Below are 6,398 nucleotides of genomic sequence, written 5' to 3'. Positions count from 1 at the left end.
AATACAACTAAAACTTACCCAAAACCGCAGCATGCTCCTGAGAATCAAAAACTGTACACTGCAAATATAATAAAGTATAAGTATAATAAAATCTCTCATCAAAAAATATAAATATAATAAAAATCTATACTAAAAAAAAAATCTGATCCACTATTTTTTGCTGGATTTCGGATCTCTATTAATAACAATAAATGATTTCATTATTTGTTTTGTTTTTTTTTTTATTAATTTTTTTATTTTATTCTATATTTGTGTACTTTATCTCCTTATGATTATTTTTGCAATTATATCTGAACTTGATCATCCTTGTGAATTCTATAATGTTGCTTTGTAATGTATTTCTTACTACACTTTGTGCTTAAAACATAAAAAGAAAAAAGTTTATTAGAATTTTATTAGAATTATCCATCCATTTTCCATATCGCCTATCCTATCCCGGGGAACTCGGGGCATGGGGCGGGGGGACACCCTGGCAACCCGTCGCACTTCACAATCGCACCCATTCACACACTATGGACAATTTGGAAGCGTCAACCAGACTACAACGCATGTCTTTGTACTAGGAGAAGGAAACCGGAGAACCCAGAGGAAACCCCTGACGCACAGGGAGGACATGCGAACTCCACACACAGGGCGGAGGCGGGATTTGATTGAATATTTTGGGCTTATTAGATACGTTACAGAAGCAGATGTCCGTCATCAAACATGTCTCACTAATCAGTTAAACCTGGGATGAGTGGTTAAATTGTTTAAATGTCTTTATTTTTTTCCGAAGCACTGCTTTAAGATTTAATTCAAACAGGAGTATAGGAGGGAAAAAAAAAAAAAGAATGGCAGAGAAACCGGTTTCTCAGACTGATTTTCCAGAAATACAATCATAATATCATAAACTGTAAGAAAAAAAGGTTTAGGTTAATCAATTAGGGTGATGTGAAATATTAATATACCCACGCAGACGGCACCTCTACACCATCTTACCATCTGCTGTGTGCTGGCTTGGACGTATACACAGACGCCTCTGTTTATTATCTCTGTCCTGTAATCCACATTCAGCAGTGTGTTCTCGTTCTCTCTCTCTCTCTCTCTCTCGCTGTGTCTCTTGCTCTCTCGCTCTCTCCTTCATTCTTTCCCTTGCTTTTCCCCCGCTGTAGTTCCTGCTTTTGTTTAGCGTCACTGCAGACGCCGCTCCACCCCCGTGTAAACAGATCAATACTTCATGTGTGTCCAGTAAAAGTGAGGGTGATGGTGGAAAGGATGAAAGAGAGAGAGAGAGAGAGAGAGAGAGTCAGTCTTTTTTTTTTTTTTTCAGATCTGCACTAAAACAGGCGGTACAGAGTGTGCAGCCAAACTATTTGCTGCTTGGCCGGCGAGCTGGATCTCAGAACTGGACCTGCTTAATGGCGAGCCTGGGAGTCTTTCGGGTGGAAGCCTGTGTAGCGTAGCCTCTGTCATGAATGACGGGACAGTAGGCTTTTGTTTTGGCTTGAGATATCAATTTAGCCTTTTTTTTTTTTTTTGCTGTTATGTGGAAGGGAAATAAATTTGTTTTATTAGTCTTTCCAATGTAAATTCATTTATCACCGAGTGAGGAGTTAAATAATACTTAGAACACGTGCTGTTGTTGGAAAATAATCACCAATGATGTGGTGAGTTGCGGCACAACACGAAGCGTTACCGTTACTACCATGAAGTCGATTATTTTCCCATAGCAAAACATCCCAAAGTGTTTTATTCTTTGTGTACCATAGCAATTTGCCAATGAGTACATTTCTGCAAGTTCTACTTTTTATCCATTTCTAGTTACGTTTAATGTTGTGGCATGTCCATGAAGCAATTTAGTTCCTGCTCTTATGTACATTATAACAGCTACAGTATAAACAGTCTTTCCAGGCTCAATTTGTCTCTTTCCCTCTTGAAGACTATCCTGTAGTGGAAAAACACTGACATTGGAGACACTTTCCATACAGTGCCCTCCACTAATATTGGCACCCTTGGTAAATATGAGCAAAGAAGGCTGTGAACACTTACCTTTATTGTTTAACTTTTTGATCTTTTGTTCAAAAGATTCACAAAAATAACACAACACAGGTTTATACAAATATATATATATATATATATATATATATATATATATATATATATATATATATATATATATATATATATATATATATATCTTTGTTAAATATAGGTGTGCAACAATTATTGGCACCCTTTTAGTCAAATCCTATCTTTGCCAAGATAACAGCTCTGAGTCTTCTCCTATAACGACTGATGAGGTTGGAGAATACATGGCAAGGGATCTGAGAGCGTTCCTCCATACAGAATCTCTCCAGATCCTTCACATTTTGAGGTCCACGCTGGTGGTCTCTCCTCTTCAGTTCACCCCACAGGTTTTCTATGGGGTTCAGGTCAGGGGACTGGGATGGTCATGGCAGGAGCTTGATTTTGTGGTCAGTAAACCATTTTTGTGTTGATTTTGATGTATGTTTTGGATCATTGTCCTGCTGGAAGATCCAACCACGGCCCATTTGAAGCTTTCTGGCAGAGGCAGTCAGGTTTTCATTTAATATCGGTTGATATTTGAGTCCATGATGCCATGTATCCTAACAAAATGTCCAGGTCCTCTGGCAGAAAAAAAGTCCCAAAACATTAAAGATCCACCACCATATTTAACCGTGGTCATGAGGTACTTTTCCATATGGCTACCTCTCTGTGTGCACCAAAACCACCTCTGGTGTTTATTACCAAAAAGCTCTATTTTGGTTTCATCTGACCATAGAACCCGATCCCATTTGAAGGTCCAGTAGTGTCTGGCACACTGAAGACGCTCGAGTTTGTTTTTGGATGAGAGTAGAGGCTTTTTTCTTGAAACCCTTCCAAACAACTTGTGGTGATGTCGGTGACTTCGGATTGTAGTTTTGGAGACTTTCTGACCCCAAGACGCAACTAACTTCTGCAGTTCTCCAGCTGTGATCCTTGGAGATTTTTTCTCCACTCGAACCATCCTCTTCACAGTACGTTGAGACGATATAGACACACGTCCAATTCCAGGTCGATTCATAACATTTCCAGTCGACTGGAACGTCTTAATTATTGCCCTGATGGTGGAAATGGGCGTTTTCAATGCTTGTGCTATTTTCTTATAGACACGCCCCATTGTGTGAAGCTCAACAACCTTTTGCCGCACATCACAGCTATATTCCTTGGTCTTACCCATTGTTATGAATGACTAAGCGAATTTGGCCTATGTATTACCTCATATTTATACCCCTGTGAAACAGGAAGTCATGGTTGAAAAACTTCCTGTTCCTAGTCACCCAGGTGTACTAAACAAATGTAAAATATCAATGGGAATATACTTCAAATATATTTTTCTCATATGAATTCATAGGGGTGCCAATAATTGTTGCACGCCTGTATTTAACAAAGATATTTTTTGACAAACCTGTGTTGTATTTGCAATTGTTTGATATCCATGAGAGCAGAGTGTTTTTGTGAATCCTTTGACCAAAAGATCAAAAGGTTAAACAATAAAGACAAATTTTCACAGCCTCCTTCGCTCACATTTACCAAGGGTGCCAATATTACTGGAGGGCCCTGTAAATGTTAAAGTTCACCATACCAATGGATATGTTTTTCTTTGTTAAATAACACGTTTATTTCTTTATTATTAGTCTTGGATTATGTGGCGTGTCCGCCGCACAAGTCCTCATGAATGAGCTGTTACTATAGAAACGATAACGTATCAGAACAAACGTGTTCTGATCAACACCGTATGTCCAATCAGATTCGAGAATTCAGCAGCGCTGTGGTATAAATTCAAATGCGTAGAGATTTAAAAAAACAAAAAAAAAACGAAAGTTATTTAATGATTTGAACTCAGCAACCTTGTTCAACCCAGGAAAGATGAGGGCTGATTGAAACAACATGGAAGGAGGGAAAGAAAGATCCGCGGGTCATCAAACTAGTGGCTAGGAAAAAGAAAAATGCAGCATAATCCCCGGTATAAAGGAGTAGTTCATACATCAAGGGTCTGAAGAGAAAAATAGTATAGAAGAGCTTTACAAATATAAAGGAAATGCTCTAGCTCTGAGGTCAGAACATCACGTGACAGATCTTTTCTACAGTTAAGATGTGATGTCATTGTAGTAAGGACATGTCAGTGATCTTGTGATGTGGCACGATTAACCCTTTCATGCATCATTTATAAAACCTATTTAATGGTTTTATTACTCCAGAAGGGCATGCGAATTCAAATGAAACTTGATTTATTTAATTTTTTTTTTTTTTTTTTTTAAATCAGTAAAATTCATTCAAAGACATCAGAGGAGTAAAACAGGATAAAAACCATTACTACTTAAAAATACGTCCAGCGTTTTAGCTCCAAAATATTATTAACGAAATATTGTGTAAAAATATTTTGGACTTTGAAAGTATTGAAAATAGTATTTTTCAACAAATTATTTATCAAGATACTGTATATGTATATACACAGATCAGCCATAACATTAAAACCACTGACAGGTGACGTGAATAACATTGATTATCTCCTTACAGTGGCACCTGTCATGGGGTGGGGTATATTTATTAGGTAGTATGTGAACAGTCAGTTCTCAAAGTTGACGTGTTGGAAGCAGGAAAAATGGGCAAACGTAAGGATCTGAACGACTTTTGATGAGCTCCAAATTGTGATGGCTAGATTATTAGGTCAGAGCATCTCCAAAACGGCAGGTCTTGTGGGGTGTTCCCGGGATGCAGTGGCGAGTACCGAACTCAAGCGGTCCAAGGAAGGACAACCGGTGAACCGGCGACAGAGTCATGGGCGCCCAATGCTCACTGACGCGTGTGAGGAGCGAAGGCTATCCCGTCTGGTCCGATCCCACAGAAGACCTACTGTAGCACAGAATGCTGTAAAAGTTAATGCTGGCTCTGATAGAAAGGAGTCAGAACACACGGTGGACCACAGCGTGCCGCGTATGAGGCTGCGTAGTCGATCGAGGGTGTGTTGGACGTGCTGAACAAACAAGTCCGATCCATGGAAGCGTCAACTCCCAACTTACAGGACTTAAACAATCTGCTGCTAACGTCTTGGTGGCAGATACCACAGCACACCTTCAGAGGTCCGTGCCTCGACGGGTCGGAGCTGTTTTGGCGACACAAGCGGGACACGATATTAAGCAAATGGTTTTAATGTTATGGCTGATCAGTGTGCGTCTTATTAAGAAGAGCTCATGTTTGTTGTAGTCTGACAAATGTTTCATTTTTTTTCTGTCTTTTTACTTGATCTTACTAACTTTTTATGTAGAGAGTTTAGACCGAAACGCTGCATCCGACCCGCTCACCAAGTTGGATTGGAACAACGCTTAATGGCGCTAGGGTTTTTATCAGCTGAATCTCTTTGCATCACTTACCCCCGGAGATGTTCGAGGTGTACTATGGAAGATAAGTCTTTCACCTACCGCACCTTTAAGCAAGCGAACGTTAACTGAAATGTCGGAACGTTGACGTTCGTTTGAATCATTTACAGCTTTAGCCGCTGTTTTCATTTCTGCAAGCTTGCCTTGAGAGATGATTTTACCGACAGATTTCCATGTTTTGTTTCCCAAATGTATTTTTCGAGAAAGCTGGCTCCATAGTTTCATCAGAACATATCACATTCAAACATATCACACACCTGGGGGGAAAAAGGTTTGGCCTCGTCACTGTCCGTGCTCGTAAATCTTAACGTTGAAATATTTCTTGCTCTACTTACAGAAATATTCCGGATTTGGAGATTGCTAAGCTCTACTATCTCATGACATGACTTATGAGTAATCCAATCAACACCTATCACTTTGTACATATGAGGTAAATATAATCAAATGCTACAGTGTTAATGGTTGCATTGCTCGGTTAGGGTGGATGGAGTATTAAAAATAACCTTTCTAATATTGCATATGTGACCGTGTATGAGTGAAGGCACGATACACGGAAGGGTTAAAGGTTAGCCTGCGTTATTTTGAGTTAAATGATTTGCTTGCATTAAGAATGACGAATGTTTACGCTTTGATTTCGTTTGTGTGTTTCAGCCGTCCCTAATATCACCAGTGTAAATGTCATTACACTCCTAATGTATAACTAATGATCTACAGCACAGCCTGGGATCTTCACCAATGTAGCTTTGGACCAAATCTGCACTGTTGGTGGAAGGGTGTGAGGGGTGTGTGTGTGTGTGTGTGTGTGTTTGCTGAAGTGAGGAGGGTAGCATTGTTGTTCTTATGTATAAGCTTTTTATACATTATCTAGACAGACGTGGTGAATTCTCCGAGTTTTTCCTGCGTGAATTTTAAACACAGCCCCATCTGTAGTGCTTAATCAGTCGGATCAATAATCAACAGCGAGCTCATCTCGAGTGG

General features: G+C 39.5%; 1 protein-coding gene and 1 long non-coding RNA gene across 3 annotated transcripts in view; one reads left to right on the top strand and one right to left on the bottom strand.

Annotated features, from left to right (window-relative positions):
* The window catches only part of LOC128617888 (uncharacterized), a 1,550-nt gene extending 441 nt beyond the window's left edge, over positions 1–1,109 (bottom strand). The window contains exons 1-2 of the long non-coding RNA XR_008387624.1: positions 979–1,109; positions 19–58 (exon numbers count right to left, since the gene is read on the bottom strand). This is a non-coding gene — a long non-coding RNA (uncharacterized LOC128617888). The remainder of the gene's footprint in view (positions 1–18; positions 59–978) is intronic.
* LOC128617886 (zinc fingers and homeoboxes protein 2-like) overlaps positions 1–6,398 on the top strand; it is a 49,225-nt gene that overhangs the window by 26,984 nt on the left and 15,843 nt on the right. The window lies entirely within an intron of this gene.

This window comes from Ictalurus furcatus, chromosome 14, assembly GCF_023375685.1.
Source record: "Ictalurus furcatus strain D&B chromosome 14, Billie_1.0, whole genome shotgun sequence".
NCBI lineage: Eukaryota > Metazoa > Chordata > Actinopteri > Siluriformes > Ictaluridae > Ictalurus > Ictalurus furcatus.
The sequence above is the reverse complement of the archived record's forward strand: the minus strand, read 5'-3'. Positions and strand labels throughout refer to the sequence as shown.